Source organism: Micromesistius poutassou (assembly GCF_964030765.1).
Source record: "Micromesistius poutassou genome assembly, chromosome: 20".
In the NCBI taxonomy this organism is placed as follows: Eukaryota; Metazoa; Chordata; class Actinopteri; order Gadiformes; family Gadidae; genus Micromesistius; species Micromesistius poutassou.
In genome coordinates this window covers 1,470,229-1,496,037 of record NC_140290.1, presented here as the reverse complement: position 1 = coordinate 1,496,037, position 25,809 = coordinate 1,470,229, and the positions used below count along the sequence as shown (strand labels likewise).

The 25,809-nt window shown below is 38.0% G+C and overlaps 57 non-coding genes across 57 annotated transcripts; all 57 read left to right on the top strand.

The window, feature by feature from the left end:
- Window positions 1–64: 64 nt before the first annotated feature.
- AC3HAE_036106 (transfer RNA tyrosine (anticodon GUA)) lies at window positions 65–152 on the top strand. Its single transcript is given in 2 exon segments — window positions 65–101; window positions 117–152. It is a non-coding gene; the product is annotated as a tRNA-Tyr (tRNA).
- A 639-nt stretch (window positions 153–791) lies between these two features.
- On the top strand, window positions 792–879 carry AC3HAE_036105 (transfer RNA tyrosine (anticodon GUA)). The gene is given in 2 exon segments: window positions 792–828; window positions 844–879. It is a non-coding gene; the product is annotated as a tRNA-Tyr (tRNA).
- Window positions 880–1,082: 203 nt separating this feature from the next.
- Window positions 1,083–1,170, top strand: AC3HAE_036103 (transfer RNA tyrosine (anticodon GUA)). Its single transcript is given in 2 exon segments — window positions 1,083–1,119; window positions 1,135–1,170. It is a non-coding gene; the product is annotated as a tRNA-Tyr (tRNA).
- A 342-nt stretch (window positions 1,171–1,512) lies between these two features.
- On the top strand, window positions 1,513–1,600 carry AC3HAE_036102 (transfer RNA tyrosine (anticodon GUA)). Its single transcript is given in 2 exon segments — window positions 1,513–1,549; window positions 1,565–1,600. It is a non-coding gene; the product is annotated as a tRNA-Tyr (tRNA).
- Window positions 1,601–1,808: 208 nt separating this feature from the next.
- On the top strand, window positions 1,809–1,896 carry AC3HAE_036101 (transfer RNA tyrosine (anticodon GUA)). Its single transcript is given in 2 exon segments — window positions 1,809–1,845; window positions 1,861–1,896. It is a non-coding gene; the product is annotated as a tRNA-Tyr (tRNA).
- Window positions 1,897–2,521: 625 nt separating this feature from the next.
- On the top strand, window positions 2,522–2,609 carry AC3HAE_036100 (transfer RNA tyrosine (anticodon GUA)). Its single transcript is given in 2 exon segments — window positions 2,522–2,558; window positions 2,574–2,609. It is a non-coding gene; the product is annotated as a tRNA-Tyr (tRNA).
- Window positions 2,610–3,248: 639 nt separating this feature from the next.
- On the top strand, window positions 3,249–3,336 carry AC3HAE_036099 (transfer RNA tyrosine (anticodon GUA)). The gene is given in 2 exon segments: window positions 3,249–3,285; window positions 3,301–3,336. It is a non-coding gene; the product is annotated as a tRNA-Tyr (tRNA).
- A 342-nt stretch (window positions 3,337–3,678) lies between these two features.
- Window positions 3,679–3,766, top strand: AC3HAE_036097 (transfer RNA tyrosine (anticodon GUA)). Its single transcript is given in 2 exon segments — window positions 3,679–3,715; window positions 3,731–3,766. It is a non-coding gene; the product is annotated as a tRNA-Tyr (tRNA).
- A 342-nt stretch (window positions 3,767–4,108) lies between these two features.
- Window positions 4,109–4,196, top strand: AC3HAE_036096 (transfer RNA tyrosine (anticodon GUA)). Its single transcript is given in 2 exon segments — window positions 4,109–4,145; window positions 4,161–4,196. It is a non-coding gene; the product is annotated as a tRNA-Tyr (tRNA).
- Window positions 4,197–4,405: 209 nt separating this feature from the next.
- On the top strand, window positions 4,406–4,493 carry AC3HAE_036095 (transfer RNA tyrosine (anticodon GUA)). The gene is given in 2 exon segments: window positions 4,406–4,442; window positions 4,458–4,493. It is a non-coding gene; the product is annotated as a tRNA-Tyr (tRNA).
- Window positions 4,494–4,702: 209 nt separating this feature from the next.
- AC3HAE_036094 (transfer RNA tyrosine (anticodon GUA)) lies at window positions 4,703–4,790 on the top strand. The gene is given in 2 exon segments: window positions 4,703–4,739; window positions 4,755–4,790. It is a non-coding gene; the product is annotated as a tRNA-Tyr (tRNA).
- A 342-nt stretch (window positions 4,791–5,132) lies between these two features.
- AC3HAE_036092 (transfer RNA tyrosine (anticodon GUA)) lies at window positions 5,133–5,220 on the top strand. Its single transcript is given in 2 exon segments — window positions 5,133–5,169; window positions 5,185–5,220. It is a non-coding gene; the product is annotated as a tRNA-Tyr (tRNA).
- Window positions 5,221–5,429: 209 nt separating this feature from the next.
- On the top strand, window positions 5,430–5,517 carry AC3HAE_036091 (transfer RNA tyrosine (anticodon GUA)). The gene is given in 2 exon segments: window positions 5,430–5,466; window positions 5,482–5,517. It is a non-coding gene; the product is annotated as a tRNA-Tyr (tRNA).
- A 1,137-nt stretch (window positions 5,518–6,654) lies between these two features.
- On the top strand, window positions 6,655–6,742 carry AC3HAE_036090 (transfer RNA tyrosine (anticodon GUA)). Its single transcript is given in 2 exon segments — window positions 6,655–6,691; window positions 6,707–6,742. It is a non-coding gene; the product is annotated as a tRNA-Tyr (tRNA).
- Window positions 6,743–7,514: 772 nt separating this feature from the next.
- On the top strand, window positions 7,515–7,602 carry AC3HAE_036089 (transfer RNA tyrosine (anticodon GUA)). Its single transcript is given in 2 exon segments — window positions 7,515–7,551; window positions 7,567–7,602. It is a non-coding gene; the product is annotated as a tRNA-Tyr (tRNA).
- A 208-nt stretch (window positions 7,603–7,810) lies between these two features.
- AC3HAE_036088 (transfer RNA tyrosine (anticodon GUA)) lies at window positions 7,811–7,898 on the top strand. The gene is given in 2 exon segments: window positions 7,811–7,847; window positions 7,863–7,898. It is a non-coding gene; the product is annotated as a tRNA-Tyr (tRNA).
- Window positions 7,899–8,240: 342 nt separating this feature from the next.
- On the top strand, window positions 8,241–8,328 carry AC3HAE_036087 (transfer RNA tyrosine (anticodon GUA)). The gene is given in 2 exon segments: window positions 8,241–8,277; window positions 8,293–8,328. It is a non-coding gene; the product is annotated as a tRNA-Tyr (tRNA).
- Window positions 8,329–8,536: 208 nt separating this feature from the next.
- On the top strand, window positions 8,537–8,624 carry AC3HAE_036085 (transfer RNA tyrosine (anticodon GUA)). Its single transcript is given in 2 exon segments — window positions 8,537–8,573; window positions 8,589–8,624. It is a non-coding gene; the product is annotated as a tRNA-Tyr (tRNA).
- A 625-nt stretch (window positions 8,625–9,249) lies between these two features.
- AC3HAE_036084 (transfer RNA tyrosine (anticodon GUA)) lies at window positions 9,250–9,337 on the top strand. The gene is given in 2 exon segments: window positions 9,250–9,286; window positions 9,302–9,337. It is a non-coding gene; the product is annotated as a tRNA-Tyr (tRNA).
- Window positions 9,338–9,976: 639 nt separating this feature from the next.
- AC3HAE_036083 (transfer RNA tyrosine (anticodon GUA)) lies at window positions 9,977–10,064 on the top strand. The gene is given in 2 exon segments: window positions 9,977–10,013; window positions 10,029–10,064. It is a non-coding gene; the product is annotated as a tRNA-Tyr (tRNA).
- A 772-nt stretch (window positions 10,065–10,836) lies between these two features.
- AC3HAE_036080 (transfer RNA tyrosine (anticodon GUA)) lies at window positions 10,837–10,924 on the top strand. The gene is given in 2 exon segments: window positions 10,837–10,873; window positions 10,889–10,924. It is a non-coding gene; the product is annotated as a tRNA-Tyr (tRNA).
- Window positions 10,925–11,133: 209 nt separating this feature from the next.
- Window positions 11,134–11,221, top strand: AC3HAE_036079 (transfer RNA tyrosine (anticodon GUA)). The gene is given in 2 exon segments: window positions 11,134–11,170; window positions 11,186–11,221. It is a non-coding gene; the product is annotated as a tRNA-Tyr (tRNA).
- Window positions 11,222–11,430: 209 nt separating this feature from the next.
- AC3HAE_036077 (transfer RNA tyrosine (anticodon GUA)) lies at window positions 11,431–11,518 on the top strand. The gene is given in 2 exon segments: window positions 11,431–11,467; window positions 11,483–11,518. It is a non-coding gene; the product is annotated as a tRNA-Tyr (tRNA).
- A 342-nt stretch (window positions 11,519–11,860) lies between these two features.
- AC3HAE_036076 (transfer RNA tyrosine (anticodon GUA)) lies at window positions 11,861–11,948 on the top strand. Its single transcript is given in 2 exon segments — window positions 11,861–11,897; window positions 11,913–11,948. It is a non-coding gene; the product is annotated as a tRNA-Tyr (tRNA).
- Window positions 11,949–12,157: 209 nt separating this feature from the next.
- On the top strand, window positions 12,158–12,245 carry AC3HAE_036075 (transfer RNA tyrosine (anticodon GUA)). Its single transcript is given in 2 exon segments — window positions 12,158–12,194; window positions 12,210–12,245. It is a non-coding gene; the product is annotated as a tRNA-Tyr (tRNA).
- Window positions 12,246–13,382: 1,137 nt separating this feature from the next.
- Window positions 13,383–13,470, top strand: AC3HAE_036074 (transfer RNA tyrosine (anticodon GUA)). Its single transcript is given in 2 exon segments — window positions 13,383–13,419; window positions 13,435–13,470. It is a non-coding gene; the product is annotated as a tRNA-Tyr (tRNA).
- Window positions 13,471–13,812: 342 nt separating this feature from the next.
- On the top strand, window positions 13,813–13,900 carry AC3HAE_036073 (transfer RNA tyrosine (anticodon GUA)). The gene is given in 2 exon segments: window positions 13,813–13,849; window positions 13,865–13,900. It is a non-coding gene; the product is annotated as a tRNA-Tyr (tRNA).
- A 342-nt stretch (window positions 13,901–14,242) lies between these two features.
- Window positions 14,243–14,330, top strand: AC3HAE_036071 (transfer RNA tyrosine (anticodon GUA)). The gene is given in 2 exon segments: window positions 14,243–14,279; window positions 14,295–14,330. It is a non-coding gene; the product is annotated as a tRNA-Tyr (tRNA).
- Window positions 14,331–14,539: 209 nt separating this feature from the next.
- AC3HAE_036069 (transfer RNA tyrosine (anticodon GUA)) lies at window positions 14,540–14,627 on the top strand. Its single transcript is given in 2 exon segments — window positions 14,540–14,576; window positions 14,592–14,627. It is a non-coding gene; the product is annotated as a tRNA-Tyr (tRNA).
- Window positions 14,628–14,836: 209 nt separating this feature from the next.
- On the top strand, window positions 14,837–14,924 carry AC3HAE_036068 (transfer RNA tyrosine (anticodon GUA)). Its single transcript is given in 2 exon segments — window positions 14,837–14,873; window positions 14,889–14,924. It is a non-coding gene; the product is annotated as a tRNA-Tyr (tRNA).
- Window positions 14,925–15,266: 342 nt separating this feature from the next.
- AC3HAE_036067 (transfer RNA tyrosine (anticodon GUA)) lies at window positions 15,267–15,354 on the top strand. Its single transcript is given in 2 exon segments — window positions 15,267–15,303; window positions 15,319–15,354. It is a non-coding gene; the product is annotated as a tRNA-Tyr (tRNA).
- Window positions 15,355–15,563: 209 nt separating this feature from the next.
- Window positions 15,564–15,651, top strand: AC3HAE_036066 (transfer RNA tyrosine (anticodon GUA)). Its single transcript is given in 2 exon segments — window positions 15,564–15,600; window positions 15,616–15,651. It is a non-coding gene; the product is annotated as a tRNA-Tyr (tRNA).
- Window positions 15,652–15,854: 203 nt separating this feature from the next.
- On the top strand, window positions 15,855–15,942 carry AC3HAE_036065 (transfer RNA tyrosine (anticodon GUA)). Its single transcript is given in 2 exon segments — window positions 15,855–15,891; window positions 15,907–15,942. It is a non-coding gene; the product is annotated as a tRNA-Tyr (tRNA).
- An 854-nt stretch (window positions 15,943–16,796) lies between these two features.
- On the top strand, window positions 16,797–16,884 carry AC3HAE_036064 (transfer RNA tyrosine (anticodon GUA)). Its single transcript is given in 2 exon segments — window positions 16,797–16,833; window positions 16,849–16,884. It is a non-coding gene; the product is annotated as a tRNA-Tyr (tRNA).
- A 209-nt stretch (window positions 16,885–17,093) lies between these two features.
- AC3HAE_036063 (transfer RNA tyrosine (anticodon GUA)) lies at window positions 17,094–17,181 on the top strand. The gene is given in 2 exon segments: window positions 17,094–17,130; window positions 17,146–17,181. It is a non-coding gene; the product is annotated as a tRNA-Tyr (tRNA).
- Window positions 17,182–17,523: 342 nt separating this feature from the next.
- Window positions 17,524–17,611, top strand: AC3HAE_036062 (transfer RNA tyrosine (anticodon GUA)). Its single transcript is given in 2 exon segments — window positions 17,524–17,560; window positions 17,576–17,611. It is a non-coding gene; the product is annotated as a tRNA-Tyr (tRNA).
- Window positions 17,612–17,953: 342 nt separating this feature from the next.
- Window positions 17,954–18,041, top strand: AC3HAE_036061 (transfer RNA tyrosine (anticodon GUA)). The gene is given in 2 exon segments: window positions 17,954–17,990; window positions 18,006–18,041. It is a non-coding gene; the product is annotated as a tRNA-Tyr (tRNA).
- A 209-nt stretch (window positions 18,042–18,250) lies between these two features.
- On the top strand, window positions 18,251–18,338 carry AC3HAE_036058 (transfer RNA tyrosine (anticodon GUA)). Its single transcript is given in 2 exon segments — window positions 18,251–18,287; window positions 18,303–18,338. It is a non-coding gene; the product is annotated as a tRNA-Tyr (tRNA).
- A 342-nt stretch (window positions 18,339–18,680) lies between these two features.
- AC3HAE_036057 (transfer RNA tyrosine (anticodon GUA)) lies at window positions 18,681–18,768 on the top strand. The gene is given in 2 exon segments: window positions 18,681–18,717; window positions 18,733–18,768. It is a non-coding gene; the product is annotated as a tRNA-Tyr (tRNA).
- Window positions 18,769–18,977: 209 nt separating this feature from the next.
- AC3HAE_036056 (transfer RNA tyrosine (anticodon GUA)) lies at window positions 18,978–19,065 on the top strand. Its single transcript is given in 2 exon segments — window positions 18,978–19,014; window positions 19,030–19,065. It is a non-coding gene; the product is annotated as a tRNA-Tyr (tRNA).
- A 209-nt stretch (window positions 19,066–19,274) lies between these two features.
- AC3HAE_036055 (transfer RNA tyrosine (anticodon GUA)) lies at window positions 19,275–19,362 on the top strand. The gene is given in 2 exon segments: window positions 19,275–19,311; window positions 19,327–19,362. It is a non-coding gene; the product is annotated as a tRNA-Tyr (tRNA).
- Window positions 19,363–20,001: 639 nt separating this feature from the next.
- AC3HAE_036054 (transfer RNA tyrosine (anticodon GUA)) lies at window positions 20,002–20,089 on the top strand. The gene is given in 2 exon segments: window positions 20,002–20,038; window positions 20,054–20,089. It is a non-coding gene; the product is annotated as a tRNA-Tyr (tRNA).
- Window positions 20,090–20,431: 342 nt separating this feature from the next.
- Window positions 20,432–20,519, top strand: AC3HAE_036053 (transfer RNA tyrosine (anticodon GUA)). The gene is given in 2 exon segments: window positions 20,432–20,468; window positions 20,484–20,519. It is a non-coding gene; the product is annotated as a tRNA-Tyr (tRNA).
- A 342-nt stretch (window positions 20,520–20,861) lies between these two features.
- Window positions 20,862–20,949, top strand: AC3HAE_036052 (transfer RNA tyrosine (anticodon GUA)). The gene is given in 2 exon segments: window positions 20,862–20,898; window positions 20,914–20,949. It is a non-coding gene; the product is annotated as a tRNA-Tyr (tRNA).
- Window positions 20,950–21,158: 209 nt separating this feature from the next.
- AC3HAE_036051 (transfer RNA tyrosine (anticodon GUA)) lies at window positions 21,159–21,246 on the top strand. The gene is given in 2 exon segments: window positions 21,159–21,195; window positions 21,211–21,246. It is a non-coding gene; the product is annotated as a tRNA-Tyr (tRNA).
- A 342-nt stretch (window positions 21,247–21,588) lies between these two features.
- Window positions 21,589–21,676, top strand: AC3HAE_036050 (transfer RNA tyrosine (anticodon GUA)). Its single transcript is given in 2 exon segments — window positions 21,589–21,625; window positions 21,641–21,676. It is a non-coding gene; the product is annotated as a tRNA-Tyr (tRNA).
- A 209-nt stretch (window positions 21,677–21,885) lies between these two features.
- On the top strand, window positions 21,886–21,973 carry AC3HAE_036049 (transfer RNA tyrosine (anticodon GUA)). The gene is given in 2 exon segments: window positions 21,886–21,922; window positions 21,938–21,973. It is a non-coding gene; the product is annotated as a tRNA-Tyr (tRNA).
- A 342-nt stretch (window positions 21,974–22,315) lies between these two features.
- Window positions 22,316–22,403, top strand: AC3HAE_036046 (transfer RNA tyrosine (anticodon GUA)). The gene is given in 2 exon segments: window positions 22,316–22,352; window positions 22,368–22,403. It is a non-coding gene; the product is annotated as a tRNA-Tyr (tRNA).
- Window positions 22,404–22,745: 342 nt separating this feature from the next.
- On the top strand, window positions 22,746–22,833 carry AC3HAE_036045 (transfer RNA tyrosine (anticodon GUA)). The gene is given in 2 exon segments: window positions 22,746–22,782; window positions 22,798–22,833. It is a non-coding gene; the product is annotated as a tRNA-Tyr (tRNA).
- A 209-nt stretch (window positions 22,834–23,042) lies between these two features.
- On the top strand, window positions 23,043–23,130 carry AC3HAE_036044 (transfer RNA tyrosine (anticodon GUA)). The gene is given in 2 exon segments: window positions 23,043–23,079; window positions 23,095–23,130. It is a non-coding gene; the product is annotated as a tRNA-Tyr (tRNA).
- A 209-nt stretch (window positions 23,131–23,339) lies between these two features.
- On the top strand, window positions 23,340–23,427 carry AC3HAE_036043 (transfer RNA tyrosine (anticodon GUA)). The gene is given in 2 exon segments: window positions 23,340–23,376; window positions 23,392–23,427. It is a non-coding gene; the product is annotated as a tRNA-Tyr (tRNA).
- Window positions 23,428–23,769: 342 nt separating this feature from the next.
- Window positions 23,770–23,857, top strand: AC3HAE_036042 (transfer RNA tyrosine (anticodon GUA)). The gene is given in 2 exon segments: window positions 23,770–23,806; window positions 23,822–23,857. It is a non-coding gene; the product is annotated as a tRNA-Tyr (tRNA).
- A 209-nt stretch (window positions 23,858–24,066) lies between these two features.
- Window positions 24,067–24,154, top strand: AC3HAE_036041 (transfer RNA tyrosine (anticodon GUA)). Its single transcript is given in 2 exon segments — window positions 24,067–24,103; window positions 24,119–24,154. It is a non-coding gene; the product is annotated as a tRNA-Tyr (tRNA).
- A 342-nt stretch (window positions 24,155–24,496) lies between these two features.
- Window positions 24,497–24,584, top strand: AC3HAE_036040 (transfer RNA tyrosine (anticodon GUA)). Its single transcript is given in 2 exon segments — window positions 24,497–24,533; window positions 24,549–24,584. It is a non-coding gene; the product is annotated as a tRNA-Tyr (tRNA).
- A 342-nt stretch (window positions 24,585–24,926) lies between these two features.
- AC3HAE_036039 (transfer RNA tyrosine (anticodon GUA)) lies at window positions 24,927–25,014 on the top strand. The gene is given in 2 exon segments: window positions 24,927–24,963; window positions 24,979–25,014. It is a non-coding gene; the product is annotated as a tRNA-Tyr (tRNA).
- Window positions 25,015–25,223: 209 nt separating this feature from the next.
- Window positions 25,224–25,311, top strand: AC3HAE_036038 (transfer RNA tyrosine (anticodon GUA)). The gene is given in 2 exon segments: window positions 25,224–25,260; window positions 25,276–25,311. It is a non-coding gene; the product is annotated as a tRNA-Tyr (tRNA).
- Window positions 25,312–25,653: 342 nt separating this feature from the next.
- Window positions 25,654–25,741, top strand: AC3HAE_036036 (transfer RNA tyrosine (anticodon GUA)). Its single transcript is given in 2 exon segments — window positions 25,654–25,690; window positions 25,706–25,741. It is a non-coding gene; the product is annotated as a tRNA-Tyr (tRNA).
- The last annotated feature ends 68 nt before the right edge of the window (window positions 25,742–25,809 follow it).

Below are 25,809 nucleotides of genomic sequence, written 5' to 3'. Positions count from 1 at the left end.
GTAGAGCGGAAGACTGTAGTAAATAGAGTCTGAAATATTCTTTCAATTACAAATAACTGCTGACCCTTCGATAGCTCAGTTGGTAGAGCGGAGGACTGTAGTAAAAAGAGTCTGAAATCCTTAGGTCGCTGGTTCAACTCCGGCTCGAAGGAGTTTTATAGAAGTGCAAAACTACTTTGAGGAATTATCTTTGGGGGAAGAAATGGCAAGTAATGAATTAGAGAAATTCGTTGTCAATTCATTTAGAAGATATTCTCTCCATTACCTAGCATCAGTCAACTTTCCATAGGGCATTTGGTAGAGCGGAAGACTGTAGTAAATAGAGTCTGAAATATTCTTTCCATTACATATACTTTCTGACCCTTCGATAGCTCAGTTGGTAGAGCGGAGGACTGTAGTAGAAAGCGTCTGAAATCCTTAGGTTGCTGGTTCAACTCCGGCTCAATGGAGTTTTATAGTAGTGCAAAACTACTTTGAGGAATCATCTTTGGGGGAAGAAATGGCAAGTAATGAATTAGAGAAATTCGTTGTCCGTTCATTTAGAAGATATGCTCTCCATTACCTAGCATGAGTCAACTTTCGATAGGTCATTTGATAGAGCGGAAGACTGCAGTAAAAAGAGTCTGAAATCCTTAGGTTGATGGTTCAACTCGGGCTCAAATAAATTTTATGGAAATGCAAAACCACTTTGAGGAATTTTCATTGTGGGAAGAAATGGCAAATAATGAATTAAATAAATTTGTTCTTGGTTCATTTAGTAGATATTCTCTCCATTACATATTACTGCAGACCCTTCGATAGCTCAGTTGGTAGAGCGGAGGACTGTAGTAAAAAGAGTCTGAAATCCTTAGGTCGCTGGTTCAACTCCGGCTCGAAGGAGTTTTATAGAAGTGCAAAACTACTTTGAGGAATTATCTTTGTAATGAATTAGAGATATTCGTTGTCAATTCAATGTCAATTCATTTAGAAGATATTCTCTCCATTACCTTGCATCAGTCAACTTTCCATAGGGCATTTGGTAGAGCGGAAGACTGTAGTAAATAGAGTCTGAAATATTCTTTCAATTACATATAACTGCTGACCCTTCGATAGCTCAGTTGGTAGAGCGGAGGACTGTAGTAAAAAGAGTCTGAAATCCTTAGGTCGCTGGTTCAACTCCGGCTCGAAGGAGTTTTATAGAAGTGCAAAACTACTTTGAGGAATTATCTTTGGGGGAAGAAATGGCAAGTAATGAATTAGAGATATTCGTTGTCAATTCATTTAGAAGATATTCTCTCCATTACCTAGCATCAGTCAACTTTCCATAGGGCATTTGGTAGAGCGGAACACTCCAGTAAAAAGAGTCTGAAATCCTTAGGTTGATGGTTCAACTCGGGCTCAAATAAATTTTATGGAAATGCAAAACCACTTTGAGGAATTTTCATTGTGGGAAGAAATGGCAAATAATGAATTAAATAAATTTGTTCTTGGTTCATTTAGTAGATATTCTCTCCATTACTGATTACTTCAGACCCTTCGATAGCTCAGTTGGTAGAGCGGAGGACTGTAGTAAAAAGAGTCTGAAATCCTTAGGTCGCTGGTTCAACTCCGGCTCGAAGGAGTTTTATAGAAGTGCAAAACTACTTTGAGGAATTATCTTTGTAATGTAATGAATTAGAGATATTCGTTGTCAATTCAATGTCAATTCATTTAGAAGATATTCTCTCCATTACCTAGCATCAGTCAACTTTCCATAGGGCATTTGGTAGAGCGGAAGACTGTAGTAAATAGAGTCTGAAATATTCTTTCCATTACATATAACTGCTGACCCTTCGATAGCTCAGTTGGTAGAGCGGAGGACTGTAGTAAAAAGAGTCTGAAATCCTTAGGTCGCTGGTTCAACTCCGGCTCGAAGGAATTTTATAGAAGTGCAAAACTACTTTGAGGAATCATCTTTGGGGGAAGAAATGGCAAGTAATGAATTAGAGAAATTCGTTGTCCGTTCATTTAGAAGATATGCTCTCCATTACCTAGCATGAGTCAACTTTCGATAGGTCATTTGATAGAGCGGAAGACTGCAGTAAAAAGAGTCTGAAATCCTTAGGTTGATGGTTCAACTCGGGCTCAAATAAATTTTATGGAAATGCAAAACCACTTTGAGGAATTTTCATTGTGGGAAGAAATGGCAAATAATGAATTAAAGAAATTTGTTCTTGGTTCATTTAGTAGATATTCTCTCCATTACATATTACTTCAGACCCTTCGATAGCTCAGTTGGTAGCGCGGAGGACTGTAGTAAAAGGAGTCTGAAATCCTTAGGTCGGCTCGAAGGAGTTTTATAGAAGTGCAAAACTACTTTGAGGAATTATCTTTGGGGGAAGAAATGGCAAGTAATGAATTAGAGATATTCGTTGTCAATTCATTTAGAAGATATTCTCTCCATTACCTAGCATCAGTCAACTTTCCATAGGGCATTTGGTAGAGCGGAAGACTGTAGTAAATAGAGTCTGAAATATTCTTTCCATTACATTTAACTTCTGACCCTTCGATAGCTCAGTTGGTAGAGCGGAGGACTGTAGTAAAAAGAGTCTGAAATCCTTAGGTCGCTGGTTCAACTCCGGCTCGAAGGAGTTTTATAGAAGTGCAAAACTACTTTGAGGAATTATCTTTGGGGGAAGAAATGGCAAGTAATGAATTAGAGAAATTCGTTGTCAGTTCATTTAGAAGATATGCTCTCCATTACCTAGCATGAGTCAACTTTCGATAGGTCATTTGATAGAGCGGAAGACTGCAGTAAAAAGAGTCTGAAATCCTTAGGTTGATGGTTCAACTCGGGCTCAAATAAATTTTATGGAAATGCAAAACCACTTTGAGGAATTTTCATTGTGGGAAGAAATGGCAAATAATGAATTAAAGAAATTTGTTCTTGGTTCATTTAGTAGATATTCTCTCCATTACATATTACTTCAGACCCTTCGATAGCTCAGTTGGTAGAGCGGAGGACTGTATTAAAAAGAGTCTGAAATCCTTAGGTCGCTGGTTCAACTCCGGCTCAAAGGAGATTTATAGAAGTGCAAAACTACTTTGAGGAATTATCTTTGGGGGAAGAAATGGCAAGTAATGAATTAGAGATATTCGTTGTCAATTCATTTAGAAGATATTCTCTCCATTACCTAGCATCAGTCAACTTTCCATAGGGCATTTGGTAGAGCGGAAGACTGTAGTAAATAGAGTCTGAAATATTCTTTCTATTACATTTAACTTCTGACCCTTCGATAGCTCAGTTGGTAGAGCGGAGGACTGTAGTAAAAAGAGTCTGAAATCCTTAGGTCGCTGGTTCAACTCCGGCTCGAAGGAGTTTTATAGAAGTGCAAAACTACTTTGAGGAATTATCTTTGGGGGAAGAAATGGCAAGTAATGAATTAGAGAAATTCGTTGTCTGTTCATTTAGAAGATATGCTCTCCATTACCTAGCATGAGTCAACTTTCGATAGGTCATTTGATAGAGCGGAAGACTGCAGTAAAAAGAGTCTGAAATCCTTAGGTTGATGGTTCAACTCGGGCTCAAATAAATTTTATGGAAATGCAAAACCACTTTGAGGAATTTTCATTGTGGGAAGAAATGGCAAATAATGAATTAAAGAAATTTGTTCTTGGTTCATTTAGTAGATATTCTCTCCATTACATATTACTTCAGACCCTTCGATAGCTCAGTTGGTAGAGCGGAGGACTGTAGTAAAAAGAGTCTGAAATCCTTAGGTCGCTGGTTCAACTCCGGCTCGAAGGAGTTTTATAGAAGTGCAAAACTACTTTGAGGAATTATCTTTGGGGGAAGAAATGGCAAGTAATGAATTAGAGATATTCGTTGTCAATTCATTTAGAAGATATTCTCTCCATTACCTAGCACGAGTCAACTTTCGATAGGTCATTTGATAGAGCGGAAGACTGCAGTAAAAAGAGTCTGAAATCCTTAGGTTGATGGTTCAACTCTGGCTCAAATAAATTTTATGGAAATGCAAAACCACTTTGAGGAATTTTCATTGTGGGAAGAAATGGCAAATAATGAATTAAAGAAATTTGTTCTTGGTTCATTTAGTAGATATTCTCTCCATTACATATTACTTCAGACCCTTCGATAGCTCAGTTGGTAGAGCGGAGGACTGTAGTAAAAAGAGTCTGAAATCCTTAGGTCGCTGGTTCAACTCCGGCTCGAAGGAGTTTTATAGAAGTGCAAAACTACTTTGAGGAATTATCTTTGGGGGAAGAAATGGCAAGTAATGAATTAGAGATATTCGTTGTCAATTCATTTAGAAGATATTCTCTCCATTACCTAGCATCAGTTAACTTTCCATAGGGCATTTGGTAGAGCGGAAGACTGTAGTAAATAGAGTCTGAAATATTCTTTCCATTACATATAACTTCTGACCCTTCGATAGCTCAGTTGGTAGAGCGGAGGACTGTAGTAAAAAGAGTCTGAAATCCTTAGGTTGCTGGTTCAACTCCGGCTCGAAGGAGTTTTATAGAAGTGCAAAACTACTTTGAGGAATCATCTTTGGGGGAAGAAATGGCAAGTAATGAATTAGAGATATTCGTTGTCAATTCATTTAGAAGATATTCTCTCCATTACCTAGCATCAGTCAACTTTCCATAGGGCATTTGGTAGAGAGGAAGACTGTAGTAAATAGAGTCTGAAATATTCTTTCAATTACATAAAACTGCTGACCCTTCGATAGCTCAGTTGGTAGAGCGGAGGACTGTAGTAAAAAGAGTCTAAAATCCTTAGGTCGCTGGTTCAACTCCGGCTCGAAGGAGTTTTATAGAAGTGCAAAACTACTTTGAGGAATTATCTTTGGGGGAAGAAATGGCAAGTAATGAATTAGAGAAATTCGTTGTCCGTTCATTTAGAAGATATGCTCTCCATTACCTAGCATGAGTCAACTTTCGATAGGTCATTTGATAGAGCGGAAGACTGCAGTAAAAAGAGTCTGAAATCCTTAGGTTGATGGTTCAACTCGGGCTCAAATAAATTTTATGGAAATGCAAAACCACTTTGAGGAATTTTCATTGTGGGAAGAAATGGCAAATAATGAATTAAAGAAATTTGTTCTTGGTTCATTTAGTAGATATTCTCTCCATTACATATTACTTCAGACCCTTCGATAGCTCAGTTGGTAGAGTGGAGGACTGTAGTAAAAAGAGTCTGAAATCCTTAGGTCGCTGGTTCAACTCCGGCTCGAAGGAGTTTTATAGAAGTGCAAAACTACTTTGAGGAATTATCTTTGGGGGAAGAAATGGCAAGTAATGAATTAGAGATATTCGTTGTCAATTCATTTAGAAGATATTCTCTCCATTACCTAGCATCAGTCAACTTTCCATAGGGCATTTGGTAGAGCGGAAGACTGTAGTAAATAGAGTCTGAAATATTCTTTCCATTACATATAACTTCTGACCCTTCGATAGCTCAGTTGGTAGAGCGGAGGACTGTAGTAAAAAGAGTCTGAAATCCTTAGGTCGCTGGTTCAACTCCGGCTCGAAGGAGTTTTATAGAAGTGCAAAACTACTTTGAGGAATTATCTTTGGGGGAAGAAATGGCAAGTAATGAATTAGAGAAATTCGTTGTCCGTTCATTTAGAAGATATGCTCTCCATTACCTAGCATGAGTCAACTTTCGATAGGTCATTTGATAGAGCGGAAGACTGCAGTAAAAAGAGTCTGAAATCCTTAGGTCGCTGGTTCAACTCCGGCTCGAAGGAGTTTTATAGAAGTGCAAAACTACTTTGAGGAATTATCTTTGGGGGAAGAAATGGCAAGTAATGAATTAGAGATATTCGTTGTCAATTCATTTAGAAGATATTCTCTCCATTACCTAGCATCAGTCAACTTTCCATAGGGCATTTGGTAGAGCGGAAGACTGTAGTAAATAGAGTCTGAAATATTCTTTCAATTACATATAACTTCTGACCCTTCGATAGCTCAGTAGGTAGAGCGGAGGACTGTAGTAAAAAGAGTCTGAAATCTTTAGGTCGCTGGTTCAACTCCGGCTCGAAGGAGTTTTATAGAAGTGCAAAACTACTTTGAGGAATTATCTTTGGGGGAAGAAATGGCAAGTAATGAATTAGAGAAATTCGTTGTCCGTTCATTTAGAAGATATGCTCTCCATTACCTAGCATGAGTCAACTTTCGATAGGTCATTTGATAGAGCGGAAGACTGCAGTAAAAAGAGTCTGAAATCCTTAGGTTGATGGTTCAACTCGGGCTCAAATAAATTTTATGGAAATGCAAAACCACTTTGAGGAATTTTCATTGTGGGAAGAAATGGCAAATAATGAATTAAAGAAATTTGTTCTTGGTTCATTTAGTAGATATTCTCTCCATTACATATTACTTCAGACCCTTCGATAGCTCAGTTGGTAGCGCGGAGGACTGTAGTAAAAGGAGTCTGAAATCCTTAGGTCGGCTCGAAGGAGTTTTATAGAAGTGCAAAACTACTTTGAGGAATTATCTTTGGGGGAAGAAATGGCAAGTAATGAATTAGAGATATTCGTTGTCAATTCATTTAGAAGATATTCTCTCCATTACCTAGCATCAGTCAACTTTCCATAGGGCATTTGGTAGAGCGGAAGACTGTAGTAAATAGAGTCTGAAATATTCTTTCCATTACATTTAACTTCTGACCCTTCGATAGCTCAGTTGGTAGAGCGGAGGACTGTAGTAAAAAGAGTCTGAAATCCTTAGGTCGCTGGTTCAACTCCGGCTCGAAGGAGATTTATAGAAGTGCAAAACTACTTTGAGGAATCATCTTTGGGGGAAGAAATGGCAAGTAATGAATTGGAGAAATTCGTTGTCAGTTCATTTAGAAGATATGCTCTCCATTACCTAGCATGAGTCAACTTTCGATAGGTCATTTGATAGAGCGGAAGACTGCAGTAAAAAGAGTCTGAAATCCTTAGGTTGATGGTTCAACTCGGGCTCAAATAAATTTTATGGAAATGCAAAACCACTTTGAGGAATTTTCATTGTGGGAAGAAATGGCAAATAATGAATTTAAGAAATTTGTTCTTGGTTCATTTAGTAGATATTCTCTCCATTACATATTACATCAGACCCTTCGATAGCTCAGTTGGTAGAGGGGAGGACTGTAGTAAAAAGAGTCTGAAATCCTTAGGTTGCTGGTTCAACTCCGGCTCAAAGGAGTTTTATAGTAGTGCAAAACTACTTTGAGGAATCATCTTTGGGGGAAGAAATGGCAAGTAATGAATTAGAGAAATTCGTTGTCCGTTCATTTAGAAGATATGCTCTCCATTACCTAGCATGAGTCAACTTTCGATAGGTCATTTGATAGAGCGGAAGACTGCAGTAAAAAGAGTCTGAAATCCTTAGGTTGATGGTTCAACTCGGGCTCAAATAAATTTTATGGAAATGCAAAACCACTTTGAGGAATTTTCATTGTGGGAAGAAATGGCAAATAATGAATTAAATAAATTTGTTCTTGGTTCATTTAGTAGATATTCTCTCCATTACATATTACTGCAGACCCTTCGATAGCTCAGTTGGTAGAGCGGAGGACTGTAGTAAAAAGAGTCTGAAATCCTTAGGTCGCTGGTTCAACTCCGGCTCGAAGGAGTTTTATAGAAGTGCAAAACTACTTTGAGGAATTATCTTTGTAATGTAATGAATTAGAGATATTCGTTGTCAATTCAATGTCAATTCATTTAGAAGATATTCTCTCCATTACCTAGCATCAGTCAACTTTCCATAGGGCATTTGGTAGAGCGGAAGACTGTAGTAAATGGAGTCTGAAATATTCTTTCCATTACATATAAATTCTGACCCTTCGATAGCTCAGTTGGTAGAGCGGAGGACTGTAGTAAAAAGAGTCTGAAATCCTTAGGTCGCTGGTTCAACTCCGGCTCGAAGGAGTTTTATAGAAGTGCAAAACTACTTTGAGGAATTATCTTTGGGGGAAGAAATGGCAAGTAATGAATTAGAGATATTCGTTGTCAATTCATTTAGAAGATATTCTCTCCATTACCTAGCATCAGTCAACTTTCCATAGGGCATTTGGTAGAGCGGAACACTCCAGTAAAAAGAGTCTGAAATCCTTAGGTTGATGGTTCAACTCGGGCTCAAATAAATTTTATGGAAATGCAAAACCACTTTGAGGAATTTTCATTGTGGGAAGAAATGGCAAATAATGAATTAAATAAATTTGTTCTTGGTTCATTTAGTAGATATTCTCTCCATTACTGATTACTTCAGACCCTTCGATAGCTCAGTTGGTAGAGCGGAGGACTGTAGTAAAAAGAGTCTGAAATCCTTAGGTCGCTGGTTCAACTCCGGCTCGAAGGAGTTTTATAGAAGTGCAAAACTACTTTGAGGAATTATCTTTGTAATGTAATGAATTAGAGATATTCGTTGTCAATTCAATGTCAATTCATTTAGAAGATATTCTCTCCATTACCTAGCATCAGTCAACTTTCCATAGGGCATTTGGTAGAGCGGAAGACTGTAGTAAATAGAGTCTGAAATATTCTTTCCATTACATATAACTGCTGACCCTTCGATAGCTCAGTTGGTAGAGCGGAGGACTGTAGTAAAAAGAGTCTGAAATCCTTAGGTCGCTGGTTCAACTCCGGCTCGAAGGAATTTTATAGAAGTGCAAAACTACTTTGAGGAATCATCTTTGGGGGAAGAAATGGCAAGTAATGAATTAGAGAAATTCGTTGTCCGTTCATTTAGAAGATATGCTCTCCATTACCTAGCATGAGTCAACTTTCGATAGGTCATTTGATAGAGCGGAAGACTGCAGTAAAAAGAGTCTGAAATCCTTAGGTTGATGGTTCAACTCGGGCTCAAATAAATTTTATGGAAATGCAAAACCACTTTGAGGAATTTTCATTGTGGGAAGAAATGGCAAATAATGAATTAAAGAAATTTGTTCTTGGTTCATTTAGTAGATATTCTCTCCATTACATATTACTTCAGACCCTTCGATAGCTCAGTTGGTAGCGCGGAGGACTGTAGTAAAAGGAGTCTGAAATCCTTAGGTCGGCTCGAAGGAGTTTTATAGAAGTGCAAAACTACTTTGAGGAATTATCTTTGGGGGAAGAAATGGCAAGTAATGAATTAGAGATATTCGTTGTCAATTCATTTAGAAGATATTCTCTCCATTACCTAGCATCAGTCAACTTTCCATAGGGCATTTGGTAGAGCGGAAGACTGTAGTAAATAGAGTCTGAAATATTCTTTCCATTACATTTAACTTCTGACCCTTCGATAGCTCAGTTGGTAGAGCGGAGGACTGTAGTAAAAAGAGTCTGAAATCCTTAGGTCGCTGGTTCAACTCCGGCTCGAAGGAGTTTTATAGAAGTGCAAAACTACTTTGAGGAATTATCTTTGGGGGAAGAAATGGCAAGTAATGAATTAGAGAAATTCGTTGTCAGTTCATTTAGAAGATATGCTCTCCATTACCTAGCATGAGTCAACTTTCGATAGGTCATTTGATAGAGCGGAAGACTGCAGTAAAAAGAGTCTGAAATCCTTAGGTTGATGGTTCAACTCGGGCTCAAATAAATTTTATGGAAATGCAAAACCACTTTGAGGAATTTTCATTGTGGGAAGAAATGGCAAATAATGAATTAAAGAAATTTGTTCTTGGTTCATTTAGTAGATATTCTCTCCATTACATATTACTTCAGACCCTTCGATAGCTCAGTTGGTAGAGCGGAGGACTGTATTAAAAAGAGTCTGAAATCCTTAGGTCGCTGGTTCAACTCCGGCTCAAAGGAGATTTATAGAAGTGCAAAACTACTTTGAGGAATTATCTTTGGGGGAAGAAATGGCAAGTAATGAATTAGAGATATTCGTTGTCAATTCATTTAGAAGATATTCTCTCCATTACCTAGCATCAGTCAACTTTCCATAGGGCATTTGGTAGAGCGGAAGACTGTAGTAAATAGAGTCTGAAATATTCTTTCTATTACATTTAACTTCTGACCCTTCGATAGCTCAGTTGGTAGAGCGGAGGACTGTAGTAAAAAGAGTCTGAAATCCTTAGGTCGCTGGTTCAACTCCGGCTCGAAGGAGTTTTATAGAAGTGCAAAACTACTTTGAGGAATTATCTTTGGGGGAAGAAATGGCAAGTAATGAATTAGAGAAATTCGTTGTCTGTTCATTTAGAAGATATGCTCTCCATTACCTAGCATGAGTCAACTTTCGATAGGTCATTTGATAGAGCGGAAGACTGCAGTAAAAAGAGTCTGAAATCCTTAGGTTGATGGTTCAACTCGGGCTCAAATAAATTTTATGGAAATGCAAAACCACTTTGAGGAATTTTCATTGTGGGAAGAAATGGCAAATAATGAATTAAAGAAATTTGTTCTTGGTTCATTTAGTAGATATTCTCTCCATTACATATTACTTCAGACCCTTCGATAGCTCACTTGGTAGAGCGGAGGACTGTAGTAAAAAGAGTCTGAAATCCTTAGGTCGCTGGTTCAACTCCGGCTCGAAGGAGTTTTATAGAAGTGCAAAACTACTTTGAGGAATTATCTTTGGGGGAAGAAATGGCAAGTAATGAATTAGAGATATTCGTTGTCAATTCATTTAGAAGATATTCTCTCCATTACCTAGCACGAGTCAACTTTCGATAGGTCATTTGATAGAGCGGAAGACTGCAGTAAAAAGAGTCTGAAATCCTTAGGTTGATGGTTCAACTCTGGCTCAAATAAATTTTATGGAAATGCAAAACCACTTTGAGGAATTTTCATTGTGGGAAGAAATGGCAAATAATGAATTAAAGAAATTTGTTCTTGGTTCATTTAGTAGATATTCTCTCCATTACATATTACTTCAGACCCTTCGATAGCTCAGTTGGTAGAGCGGAGGACTGTAGTAAAAAGAGTCTGAAATCCTTAGGTCGCTGGTTCAACTCCGGCTCGAAGGAGTTTTATAGAAGTGCAAAACTACTTTGAGGAATTATCTTTGGGGGAAGAAATGGCAAGTAATGAATTAGAGATATTCGTTGTCAATTCATTTAGAAGATATTCTCTCCATTACCTAGCATCAGTTAACTTTCCATAGGGCATTTGGTAGAGCGGAAGACTGTAGTAAATAGAGTCTGAAATATTCTTTCCATTACATATAACTTCTGACCCTTCGATAGCTCAGTTGGTAGAGCGGAGGACTGTAGTAAAAAGAGTCTGAAATCCTTAGGTTGCTGGTTCAACTCCGGCTCGAAGGAGTTTTATAGAAGTGCAAAACTACTTTGAGGAATCATCTTTGGGGGAAGAAATGGCAAGTAATGAATTAGAGATATTCGTTGTCAATTCATTTAGAAGATATTCTCTCCATTACCTAGCATCAGTCAACTTTCCATAGGGCATTTGGTAGAGAGGAAGACTGTAGTAAATAGAGTCTGAAATATTCTTTCAATTACATAAAACTGCTGACCCTTCGATAGCTCAGTTGGTAGAGCGGAGGACTGTAGTAAAAAGAGTCTAAAATCCTTAGGTCGCTGGTTCAACTCCGGCTCGAAGGAGTTTTATAGAAGTGCAAAACTACTTTGAGGAATTATCTTTGGGGGAAGAAATGGCAAGTAATGAATTAGAGAAATTCGTTGTCCGTTCATTTAGAAGATATGCTCTCCATTACCTAGCATGAGTCAACTTTCGATAGGTCATTTGATAGAGCGGAAGACTGCAGTAAAAAGAGTCTGAAATCCTTAGGTTGATGGTTCAACTCGGGCTCAAATAAATTTTATGGAAATGCAAAACCACTTTGAGGAATTTTCATTGTGGGAAGAAATGGCAAATAATGAATTAAAGAAATTTGTTCTTGGTTCATTTAGTAGATATTCTCTCCATTACATATTACGTCAGACCCTTCGATAGCTCAGTTGGTAGAGTGGAGGACTGTAGTAAAAAGAGTCTGAAATCCTTAGGTCGCTGGTTCAACTCCGGCTCGAAGGAGTTTTATAGAAGTGCAAAACTACTTTGAGGAATTATCTTTGGGGGAAGAAATGGCAAGTAATGAATTAGAGATATTCGTTGTCAATTCATTTAGAAGATATTCTCTCCATTACCTAGCATCAGTCAACTTTCCATAGGGCATTTGGTAGAGCGGAAGACTGTAGTAAATAGAGTCTGAAATATTCTTTCCATTACATATAACTTCTGACCCTTCGATAGCTCAGTTGGTAGAGCGGAGGACTGTAGTAAAAAGAGTCTGAAATCCTTAGGTCGCTGGTTCAACTCCGGCTCGAAGGAGTTTTATAGAAGTGCAAAACTACTTTGAGGAATTATCTTTGGGGGAAGAAATGGCAAGTAATGAATTAGAGAAATTCGTTGTCCGTTCATTTAGAAGATATGCTCTCCATTACCTAGCATGAGTCAACTTTCGATAGGTCATTTGATAGAGCGGAAGACTGCAGTAAAAAGAGTCTGAAATCCTTAGGTCGCTGGTTCAACTCCGGCTCGAAGGAGTTTTATAGAAGTGCAAAACTACTTTGAGGAATTATCTTTGGGGGAAGAAATGGCAAGTAATGAATTAGAGATATTCGTTGTCAATTCATTTAGAAGATATTCTCTCCATTACCTAGCATCAGTCAACTTTCCATAGGGCATTTGGTAGAGCGGAAGACTGTAGTAAATAGAGTCTGAAATATTCTTTCAATTACATATAACTTCTGACCCTTCGATAGCTCAGTAGGTAGAGCGGAGGACTGTAGTAAAAAGAGTCTGAAATCTTTAGGTCGCTGGTTCAACTCCGGCTCGAAGGAGTTTTATAGAAGTGCAAAACTACTTTGAGGAATTATCTTTGGGGGAAGAAATGGCAAGTAATGAATTAGAGAAATTCGTTGTCCGTTCATTTAGAAGATATGCTCTCCATTACCTAGCATGAGTCAACTTTCGATAGGTCATTTGATAGAGCGGAAGACTGCAGTAAAAAGAGTCTGAAATCCTTAGGTTGATGGTTCAACTCGGGCTCAAATAAATTTTATGGAAATGCAAAACCACTTTGAGGAATTTTCATTGTGGGAAGAAATGGCAAATAATGAATTAAAGAAATTTGTTCTTGGTTCATTTAGTAGATATTCTCTCCATTACATATTACTTCAGACCCTTCGATAGCTCAGTTGGTAGCGCGGAGGACTGTAGTAAAAGGAGTCTGAAATCCTTAGGTCGGCTCGAAGGAGTTTTATAGAAGTGCAAAACTACTTTGAGGAATTATCTTTGGGGGAAGAAATGGCAAGTAATGAATTAGAGATATTCGTTGTCAATTCATTTAGAAGATATTCTCTCCATTACCTAGCATCAGTCAACTTTCCATAGGGCATTTGGTAGAGCGGAAGACTGTAGTAAATAGAGTCTGAAATATTCTTTCCATTACATTTAACTTCTGACCCTTCGATAGCTCAGTTGGTAGAGCGGAGGACTGTAGTAAAAAGAGTCTGAAATCCTTAGGTCGCTGGTTCAACTCCGGCTCGAAGGAGATTTATAGAAGTGCAAAACTACTTTGAGGAATCATCTTTGGGGGAAGAAATGGCAAGTAATGAATTGGAGAAATTCGTTGTCAGTTCATTTAGAAGATATGCTCTCCATTACCTAGCATGAGTCAACTTTCGATAGGTCATTTGATAGAGCGGAAGACTGCAGTAAAAAGAGTCTGAAATCCTTAGGTTGATGGTTCAACTCGGGCTCAAATAAATTTTATGGAAATGCAAAACCACTTTGAGGAATTTTCATTGTGGGAAGAAATGGCAAATAATGAATTAAAGAAATTTGTTCTTGGTTCATTTAGTAGATATTCTCTCCATTACATATTACTTCAGACCCTTCGATAGCTCAGTTGGTAGAGCGGAGGACTGTAGTAAAAAGAGTCTGAAATCCTTAGGTCGCTGGTTCAACTCCGGCTCGAAGGAGTTTTATAGAAGTGCAAAACTACTTTGAGGAATTATCTTTGGGGGAAGAAATGGCAAGTAATGAATTAGAGATATTCGTTGTCAATTCATTTAGAAGATATTCTCTCCATTACCTAGCACGAGTCAACTTTCGATAGGTCATTTGATAGAGCGGAAGACTGCAGTAAAAAGAGTCTGAAATCCTTAGGTTGATGGTTCAACTCTGGCTCAAATAAATTTTATGGAAATGCAAAACCACTTTGAGGAATTTTCATTGTGGGAAGAAATGGCAAATAATGAATTAAAGAAATTTGTTCTTGGTTCATTTAGTAGATATTCTCTCCATTACATATTACTTCAGACCCTTCGATAGCTCAGTTGGTAGAGCGGAGGACTGTAGTAAAAAGAGTCTGAAATCCTTAGGTCGCTGGTTCAACTCCGGCTCGAAGGAGTTTTATAGAAGTGCAAAACTACTTTGAGGAATTATCTTTGGGGGAAGAAATGGCAAGTAATGAATTAGAGATATTCGTTGTCAATTCATTTAGAAGATATTCTCTCCATTACCTAGCATCAGTTAACTTTCCATAGGGCATTTGGTAGAGCGGAAGACTGTAGTAAATAGAGTCTGAAATATTCTTTCCATTACATATAACTTCTGACCCTTCGATAGCTCAGTTGGTAGAGCGGAGGACTGTAGTAAAAAGAGTCTGAAATCCTTAGGTTGCTGGTTCAACTCCGGCTCGAAGGAGTTTTATAGAAGTGCAAAACTACTTTGAGGAATCATCTTTGGGGGAAGAAATGGCAAGTAATGAATTAGAGATATTCGTTGTCAATTCATTTAGAAGATATTCTCTCCATTACCTAGCATCAGTCAACTTTCCATAGGGCATTTGGTAGAGAGGAAGACTGTAGTAAATAGAGTCTGAAATATTCTTTCAATTACATAAAACTGCTGACCCTTCGATAGCTCAGTTGGTAGAGCGGAGGACTGTAGTAAAAAGAGTCTAAAATCCTTAGGTCGCTGGTTCAACTCCGGCTCGAAGGAGTTTTATAGAAGTGCAAAACTACTTTGAGGAATTATCTTTGGGGGAAGAAATGGCAAGTAATGAATTAGAGAAATTCGTTGTCCGTTCATTTAGAAGATATGCTCTCCATTACCTAGCATGAGTCAACTTTCGATAGGTCATTTGATAGAGCGGAAGACTGCAGTAAAAAGAGTCTGAAATCCTTAGGTTGATGGTTCAACTCGGGCTCAAATAAATTTTATGGAAATGCAAAACCACTTTGAGGAATTTTCATTGTGGGAAGAAATGGCAAATAATGAATTAAAGAAATTTGTTCTTGGTTCATTTAGTAGATATTCTCTCCATTACATATTACTTCAGACCCTTCGATAGCTCAGTTGGTAGAGTGGAGGACTGTAGTAAAAAGAGTCTGAAATCCTTAGGTCGCTGGTTCAACTCCGGCTCGAAGGAGTTTTATAGAAGTGCAAAACTACTTTGAGGAATTATCTTTGGGGGAAGAAATGGCAAGTAATGAATTAGAGATATTCGTTGTCAATTCATTTAGAAGATATTCTCTCCATTACCTAGCATCAGTCAACTTTCCATAGGGCATTTGGTAGAGCGGAAGACTGTAGTAAATAGAGTCTGAAATATTCTTTCCATTACATATAACTTCTGACCCTTCGATAGCTCAGTTGGTAGAGCGGAGGACTGTAGTAAAAAGAGTCTGAAATCCTTAGGTCGCTGGTTCAACTCCGGCTCGAAGGAGTTTTATAGAAGTGCAAAACTACTTTGAGGAATTATCTTTGTAATGAATTAGAGATATTCGTTGTCAATTCAATGTCAATTCATTTAGAAGATATTCTCTCCATTACCTTGCATCAGTCAACTTTCCATAGGGCATTTGGTAGAGCGGAAGACTGTAGTAAATAGAGTCTGAAATATTCTTTCAATTACATATAACTGCTGACCCTTCGATAGCTCAGTTGGTAGAGCGGAGGACTGTAGTAAAAAGAGTCTGAAATCCTTAGGTCGCTGGTTCAACTCCGGCTCGAAGGAGTTTTATAGAAGTGCAAAACTACTTTGAGGAATTATCTTTGGGGGAAGAAATGGCAAGTAATGAATTAGAGATATTCGTTGTCAATTCATTTAGAAGATATTCTCTCCATTACCTAGCATGAGTCAACTTTCGATAGGTCATTTGATAGAGCGGAAGACTGCAGTAAAAAGAGTCTGAAATCCTTAGGTCGCTGGTTCAACTCCGGCTCGAAGGAGTTTTATAGAAGTGCAAAACTACTTTGAGGAATTATCTTTGGGGGAAGAAATGGCAAGTAATGAATTAGAGATATTCGTTGTCAATTCATTTAGAAGATATTCTCTCCATTACCTAGCATCAGTCAACTTTCCATAGGGCATTTGGTAGAGCGGAAGACTGTAGTAAATAGAGTCTGAAATATTCTTTCAATTACATATAACTTCTGACCCTTCGATAGCTCAGTAGGTAGAGCGGAGGACTGTAGTAAAAAGAGTCTGAAATCTTTAGGTCGCTGGTTCAACTCCGGCTCGAAGGAGTTTTATAGAAGTGCAAAACTACTTTGAGGAATTATCTTTGGGGGAAGAAATGGCAAGTAATGAATTAGAGAAATTCGTTGTCCGTTCATTTAGAAGATATGCTCTCCATTACCTAGCATGAGTCAACTTTCGATAGGTCATTTGATAGAGCGGAAGACTGCAGTAAAAAGAGTCTGAAATCCTTAGGTTGATGGTTCAACTCGGGCTCAAATAAATTTTATGGAAATGCAAAACCACTTTGAGGAATTTTCATTGTGGGAAGAAATGGCAAATAATGAATTATAGAAATTTGTTCTTGGTTCATTTAGTAGATATTCTCTCCATTACATATTACTTCAGACCCTTCGATAGCTCAGTTGGTAGAGCGGAGGACTGTAGTAAAAAGAGTCTGAAATCCTTAGGTCGCTGGTTCAACTCCGGCTCGAAGGAGTTTTATAGAAGTGCAAAACTACTTTGAGGAATTATCTTTGGGGGAAGAAATGGCAAGTAATGAATTAGAGATATTCGTTGTCAATTCATTTAGAAGATATTCTCTCCATTACCTAGCATCAGTCAACTTTCCATAGGGCATTTGGTAGAGCGGAAGACTGTAGTAAATAGAGTCTGAAATATTCTTTCCATTACATTTAACTTCTGACCCTTCGATAGCTCAGTTGGTAGAGCGGAGGACTGTAGTAAAAAGAGTCTGAAATCCTTAGGTCGCTGGTTCAACTCCGGCTCGAAGGAGTTTTATAGAAGTGCAAAACTACTTTGAGGAATTATCTTTGGGGGAAGAAATGGCAAGTAATGAATTAGAGAAATTCGTTGTCCGTTCATTTAGAAGATATGCTCTCCATTACCTAGCATGAGTCAACTTTCGATAGGTCATTTGATAGAGCGGAAGACTGCAGTAAAAAGAGTCTGAAATCCTTAGGTTGATGGTTCAACTCGGGCTCAAATAAATTTTATGGAAATGCAAAACCACTTTGAGGAATTTTCATTGTGGGAAGAAATGGCAAATAATGAATTAAAGAAATTTGTTCTTGGTTCATTTAGTAGATATTCTCTCCATTACATATTACTTCAGACCCTTCGATAGCTCAGTTGGTAGAGCGGAGGACTGTAGTAAAAAGAGTCTGAAATCCTTAGGTCGCTGGTTCAACTCCGGCTCGAAGGAGTTTTATAGAAGTGCAAAACTACTTTGAGGAATTATCTTTGGGGGAAGAAATGGCAAGTAATGAATTAGAGATATTTGTTGTCAATTCATTTAGAAGATATTCTCTCCATTACCTAGCACGAATCAACTTTCGATAGGTCATTTGATAGAGCGGAAGACTGCAGTAAAAAGAGTCTGAAATCCTTAGGTTGATGGTTCAACTCTGGCTCAAATAAATTTTATGGAAATGCAAAACCACTTTGAGGAATTTTCATTGTGGGAAGAAATGGCAAATAATGAATTAAAGAAATTTGTTCTTGGTTCATTTAGTAGATATTCTCTCCATTACATATTACTTCAGACCCTTCGATAGCTCAGTTGGTAGAGCGGAGGACTGTAGTAAAAAGAGTCTGAAATCCTTAGGTCGCTGGTTCAACTCCGGCTCGAAGGAGTTTTATAGAAGTGCAAAACTACTTTGAGGAATTATCTTTGGGGGAAGAAATGGCAAGTAATGAATTAGAGATATTCGTTGTCAATTCATTTAGAAGATATTCTCTCCATTACCTAGCATCAGTCAACTTTCCATAGGGCATTTGGTAGAGCGGAAGACTGTAGTAAATAGAGTCTGAAATATTCTTTCCATTACATATAACTTCTGACCCTTCGATAGCTCAGTTGGTAGAGCGGAGGACTGTAGTAAAAAGAGTCTGAAATCCTTAGGTCGCTGGTTCAACTCCGGCTCGAAGGAGTTTTATAGAAGTGCAAAACTACTTTGAGGAATTATCTTTGGGGGAAGAAATGGCAAGTAATGAATTAGAGAAATTCGTTGTCCGTTCATTTAGAAGATATGCTCTCCATTACCTAGCATGAGTCAACTTTCGATAGGTCATTTGATAGAGCGGAAGACTGCAGTAAAAAGAGTCTGAAATCCTTAGGTTGATGGTTCAACTCGGGCTCAAATAAATTTTATGGAAATGCAAAACCACTTTGAGGAATTTTCATTGTGGGAAGAAATGGCAAATAATGAATTAAAGAAATTTGTTCTTGGTTCATTTAGTAGATATTCTCTCCATTACATATTACTTCAGACCCTTCGATAGCTCAGTTGGTAGAGCGGAGGACTGTAGTAAAAAGAGTCTGAAATCCTTAGGTCGCTGGTTCAACTCCGGCTCGAAGGAGTTTTATAGAAGTGCAAAACTACTTTGAGGAATTATCTTTGGGGGAAGAAATGGCAAGTTATGAATTAGAGATATTCGTTGTCAATTCATTTAGAAGATATTCTCTCCATTACCTAGCATCAGTCAACTTTCCATAGGGCATTTGGTAGAGCGGAAGACTGTAGTAAATAGAGTCTGAAATATTCTTTCAATTACATTTAACTTCTGACCCTTCGATAGCTCAGTTGGTAGAGCGGAGGACTGTAGTAAAAAGTGTCTGAAATCCTTAGGTCGCTGGTTCAACTCCGGCTCGAAGGAGTTTTATAGAAGTGCAAAACTACTTTGAGGAATCATCTTTGGGGGAAGAAATGGCAAGTAATGAATTAGAGATATTCGTTGTCAATTCATTTAGAAGATATTCTCTCCATTAGCTAGCATCAGTCAACTTTCCATAGGGCATTTGGTAGAGAGGAAGACTGTAGTAAATAGAGTCTGAAATATTCTTTCAATTACATAAAACTGCTGACCCTTCGATAGCTCAGTTGGTAGAGCGGAGGACTGTAGTAAAAAGAGTCTGAAATCCTTAGGTCGCTGGTTCAACTCCGGCTCGAAGGAGTTTTATAGAAGTGCAAAACTACTTTGAGGAATTATCTTTGGGGGAAGAAATGGCAAGTAATGAATTAGAGAAATTCGTTGTCCGTTCATTTAGATGATATGCTCTCCATTACCTAGCATGAGTCAACTTTCGATAGGTCATTTGATAGAGCGGAAGACTGCAGTAAAAAGAGTCTGAAATCCTTAGGTTGATGGTTCAACTCGGGCTCAAATAAATTTTATGGAAATGCAAAACCACTTTGAGGAATTTTCATTGTGGGAAGAAATGTCAAATAATGAATTAAAGAAATTTGTTCTTGGTTCATTTAGTAGATATTCTCTCCATTACATATTACTTCAGACCCTTCGATAGCTCAGTCGGTAGAGCGGAGGACTGTATTAAAAAGAGTCTGAAATCCTTAGGTCGCTGGTTCAACTCCGGCTCAAAGGAGATTTATAGAAGTGCAAAACTACTTTGAGGAATTATCTTTGGGGGAAGAAATGGCAAGTAATGAATTAGAGATATTCGTTGTCAATTCATTTAGAAGATATTCTCTCCATTACCTAGCATCAGTCAACTTTCCATAGGGCATTTGGTAGAGCGGAAGACTGTAGTAAATAGAGTCTGAAATATTCTTTCTATTACATTTAACTTCTGACCCTTCGATAGCTCAGTTGGTAGAGCGGAGGACTGTAGTAAAAAGAGTCTGAAATCCTTAGGTCGCTGGTTCAACTCCGGCTCGAAGGAGTTTTATAGAAGTGCAAAACTACTTTGAGGAATTATCTTTGGGGGAAGAAATGGCAAGTAATGAATTAGAGAAATTCGTTGTCTGTTCATTTAGAAGATATGCTCTCCATTACCTAGCATGAGTCAACTTTCGATAGGTCATTTGATAGAGCGGAAGACTGCAGTAAAAAGAGTCTGAAATCCTTAGGTTGATGGTTCAACTCGGGCTCAAATAAATTTTATGGAAATGCAAAACCACTTTGAGGAATTTTCATTGTGGGAAGAAATGGCAAATAATGAATTAAAGAAATTTGTTCTTGGTTCATTTAGTAGATATTCTCTCCATTACATATTACTTCAGACCCTTCGATAGCTCAGTTGGTAGAGCGGAGGACTGTAGTAAAAAGAGTCTGAAATCCTTAGGTCGCTGGTTCAACTCCGGCTCGAAGGAGTTTTATAGAAGTGCAAAACTACTTTGAGGAATTATCTTTGGGGGAAGAAATGGCAAGTAATGAATTAGAGATATTTGTTGTCAATTCATTTAGAAGATATTCTCTCCATTACCTAGCACGAGTCAACTTTCGATAGGTCATTTGATAGAGCGGAAGACTGCAGTAAAAAGAGTCTGAAATCCTTAGGTTGATGGTTCAACTCTGGCTCAAATAAATTTTATGGAAATGCAAAACCACTTTGAGGAATTTTCATTGTGGGAAGAAATGGCAAATAATGAATTAAAGAAATTTGTTCTTGGTTCATTTAGTAGATATTCTCTCCATTACATATTACTTCAGACCCTTCGATAGCTCAGTTGGTAGAGCGGAGGACTGTAGTAAAAAGAGTCTGAAATCCTTAGGTCGCTGGTTCAACTCCGGCTCGAAGGAGTTTTATAGAAGTGCAAAACTACTTTGAGGAATTATCTTTGGGGGAAGAAATGGCAAGTAATGAATTAGAGATATTCGTTGTCAATTCATTTAGAAGATATTCTCTCCATTACCTAGCATCAGTCAACTTTCCATAGGGCATTTGGTAGAGCGGAAGACTGTAGTAAATAGAGTCTGAAATATTCTTTCCATTACATATAACTTCTGACCCTTCGATAGCTCAGTTGGTAGAGCGGAGGACTGTAGTAAAAAGAGTCTGAAATCCTTAGGTCGCTGGTTCAACTCCGGCTCGAAGGAGTTTTATAGAAGTGCAAAACTACTTTGAGGAATTATCTTTGGGGGAAGAAATGGCAAGTAATGAATTAGAGAAATTCGTTGTCCGTTCATTTAGAAGATATGCTCTCCATTACCTAGCATGAGTCAACTTTCGATAGGTCATTTGATAGAGCGGAAGACTGCAGTAAAAAGAGTCTGAAATCCTTAGGTTGATGGTTCAACTCGGGCTCAAATAAATTTTATGGAAATGCAAAACCACTTTGAGGAATTTTCATTGTGGGAAGAAATGGCAAATAATGAATTAAAGAAATTTGTTCTTGGTTCATTTAGTAGATATTCTCTCCATTACATATTACTTCAGACCCTTCGATAGCTCAGTTGGTAGAGCGGAAGACTGTAGTAACAAGAGTCTGAAATCCTTAGGTCGCTGGTTCAACTCCGGCTCGAAGGAGTTATATAGAAGTGCAAAACTACTTTGAGGAATTATCTTTGGGGGAAGAAATGGCAAGTTATGAATTAGAGATATTCGTTGTCAATTCATTTAGAAGATATTCTCTCCATTACCTAGCATCAGTCAACTTTCCATAGGGCATTTGGTAGAGCGGAAGACTGTAGTAAATAGAGTCTGAAATATTCTTTCTATTACATTTAACTTCTGACCCTTCGATAGCTCAGTTGGTAGAGCGGAGGACTGTAGTAAAAAGAGTCTGAAATCCTTAGGTCGCTGGTTCAACTCCGGCTCGAAGGAGTTTTATAGAAGTGCAAAACTACTTTGAGGAATTATCTTTGGGGGAAGAAATGGCAAGTAATGAATTAGAGAAATTCGTTGTCTGTTCATTTAGAAGATATGCTCTCCATTACCTAGCATGAGTCAACTTTCGATAGGTCATTTGATAGAGCGGAAGACTGCAGTAAAAAGAGTCTGAAATCCTTAGGTTGATGGTTCAACTCGGGCTCAAATAAATTTTATGGAAATGAAAAACCACTTTGAGGAATTTTCATTGTGGGAAGAAATGGCAAATAATGAATTAAAGAAATTTGTTCTTGGTTCATTTAGTAGATATTCTCTCCATTACATATTACTTCAGACCCTTCGATAGCTCAGTTGGTAGAGCGGAGGACTGTAGTAAAAAGAGTCTGAAATCCTTAGGTCGCTGGTTCAACTCCGGCTCGAAGGAGTTTTATAGAAGTGCAAAACTACTTTGAGGAATTATCTTTGGGGGAAGAAATGGCAAGTAATGAATTAGAGATATTTGTTGTCAATTCATTTAGAAGATATTCTCTCCATTACCTAGCACGAATCAACTTTCGATAGGTCATTTGATAGAGCGGAAGACTGCAGTAAAAAGAGTCTGAAATCCTTAGGTTGATGGTTCAACTCTGGCTCAAATAAATTTTATGGAAATGCAAAACCACTTTGAGGAATTTTCATTGTGGGAAGAAATGGCAAATAATGAATTAAAGAAATTTGTTCTTGGTTCATTTAGTAGATATTCTCTCCATTACATATTACTTCAGACCCTTCGATAGCTCAGTTGGTAGAGCGGAGGACTGTAGTAAAAAGAGTCTGAAATCCTTAGGTCGCTGGTTCAACTCCGGCTCGAAGGAGTTTTATAGAAGTGCAAAACTACTTTGAGGAATTATCTTTGGGGGAAGAAATGGCAAGTTATGAATTAGAGATATTCGTTGTCAATTCATTTAGAAGATATTCTCTCCATTACCTAGCATCAGTCAACTTTCCATAGGGCATTTGGTAGAGCGGAAGACTGTAGTAAATAGAGTCTGAAATATTCTTTCAATTACATTTAACTTCTGACCCTTCGATAGCTCAGTTGGTAGAGCGGAGGACTGTAGTAAAAAGTGTCTGAAATCCTTAGGTCGCTGGTTCAACTCCGGCTCGAAGGAGTTTTATAGAAGTGCAAAACTACTTTGAGGAATCATCTTTGGGGGAAGAAATGGCAAGTAATGAATTACAGATATTCGTTGTCAATTCATTTAGAAGATATTCTCTCCATTACCTAGCATCAGTCAACTTTCCATAGGGCATTTGGTAGAGAGGAAGACTGTAGTAAATAGAGTCTGAAATATTCTTTCAATTACATAAAACTGCTGACCCTTCGATAGCTCAGTTGGTAGAGCGGAGGACTGTAGTAAAAAGAGTCTGAAATCCTTAGGTCGCTGGTTCAACTCCGGCTCGAAGGAGTTTTATAGAAGTGCAAAACTACTTTGAGGAATTATCTTTGGGGGAAGAAATGGCAAGTAATGAATTAGAGAAATTCGTTGTCCGTTCATTTAGAAGATATGCTCTCCATTACCTAGCATGAGTCAACTTTCGATAGGTCATTTGATAGAGCGGAAGACTGCAGTAAAAAGAGTCTGAAATCCTTAGGTTGATGGTTCAACTCGGGCTCAAATAAATTTTATGGAAATGCAAAACCACTTTGAGGAATTTTCATTGTGGGAAGAAATGGCAAATAATGAATTAAAGAAATTTGTTCTTGGTTCATTTAGTAGATATTCTCTCCATTACATATTACTTCAGACCCTTCGATAGCTCAGTTGGTAGAGCGGAGGACTGTAGTAACAAGAGTCTGAAATCCTTAGGTCGCTGGTTCAACTCCGGCTCGAAGGAGTTATATAGAAGTGCAAAACTACTTTGAGGAATTATCTTTGGGGGAAGAAATGGCAAGTTATGAATTAGAGATATTCGTTGTCAATTCATTTAGAAGATATTCTCTCCATTACCTAGCATCAGTCAACTTTCCATAGGGCATTTGGTAGAGCGGAAGACTGTAGTAAATAGAGTCTGAAATATTCTTTCTATTACATTTAACTTCTGACCCTTCGATAGCTCAGTTGGTAGAGCGGAGGACTGTAGTAAAAAGAGTCTGAAATCCTTAGGTCGCTGGTTCAACTCCGGCTCGAAGGAGTTTTATAGAAGTGCAAAACTACTTTGAGGAATTATCTTTGGGGGAAGAAATGGCAAGTAATGAATTAGAGAAATTCGTTGTCTGTTCATTTAGAAGATATGCTCTCCATTACCTAGCATGAGTCAACTTTCGATAGGTCATTTGATAGAGCGGAAGACTGCAGTAAAAAGAGTCTGAAATCCTTAGGTTGATGGTTCAACTCGGGCTCAAATAAATTTTATGGAAATGCAAAACCACTTTGAGGAATTTTCATTGTGGGAAGAAATGGCAAATAATGAATTAAAGAAATTTGTTCTTGGTTCATTTAGTAGATATTCTCTCCATTACATATTACTTCAGACCCTTCGATAGCTCAGTTGGTAGAGCGGAGGACTGTAGTAAAAAGAGTCTGAAATCCTTAGGTCGCTGGTTCAACTCCGGCTCGAAGGAGTTTTATAGAAGTGCAAAACTACTTTGAGGAATTATCTTTGGGGGAAGAAATGGCAAGTAATGAATTAGAGATATTTGTTGTCAATTCATTTAGAAGATATTCTCTCCATTACCTAGCACGAGTCAACTTTCGATAGGTCATTTGATAGAGCGGAAGACTGCAGTAAAAAGAGTCTGAAATCCTTAGGTTGATGGTTCAACTCTGGCTCAAATAAATTTTATGGAAATGCAAAACCACTTTGAGGAATTTTCATTGTGGGAAGAAATGGCAAATAATGAATTAAAGAAATTTGTTCTTGGTTCATTTAGTAGATATTCTCTCCATTACATATTACTTCAGACCCTTCGATAGCTCAGTTGGTAGAGCGGAGGACTGTAGTAAAAAGAGTCTGAAATCCTTAGGTCGCTGGTTCAACTCCGGCTCGAAGGAGTTTTATAGAAGTGCAAAACTACTTTGAGGAATTATCTTTGGGGGAAGAAATGGCAAGTAATGAATTAGAGATATTCGTTGTCAATTCATTTAGAAGATATTCTCTCCATTACCTAGCATCAGTCAACTTTCCATAGGGCATTTGGTAGAGCGGAAGACTGTAGTAAATAGAGTCTGAAATATTCTTTCCATTACATATAACTTCTGACCCTTCGATAGCTCAGTTGGTAGAGCGGAGGACTGTAGTAAAAAGAGTCTGAAATCCTTAGGTCGCTGGTTCAACTCCGGCTCGAAGGAGTTTTATAGAAGTGCAAAACTACTTTGAGGAATTATCTTTGGGGGAAGAAATGGCAAGTAATGAATTAGAGAAATTCGTTGTCCGTTCATTTAGAAGATATGCTCTCCATTACCTAGCATGAGTCAACTTTCGATAGGTCATTTGATAGAGCGGAAGACTGCAGTAAAAAGAGTCTGAAATCCTTAGGTTGATGGTTCAACTCGGGCTCAAATAAATTTTATGGAAATGCAAAACCACTTTGAGGAATTTTCATTGTGGGAAGAAATGGCAAATAATGAATTAAAGAAATTTGTTCTTGGTTCATTTAGTAGATATTCTCTCCATTACATATTACTTCAGACACTTCGATAGCTCAGTTGGTAGAGCGGAGGACTGTAGTAACAAGAGTCTGAAATCCTTAGGTCGCTGGTTCAACTCCGGCTCGAAGGAGTTATATAGAAGTGCAAAACTACTTTGAGGAATTATCTTTGGGGGAAGAAATGGCAAGTTATGAATTA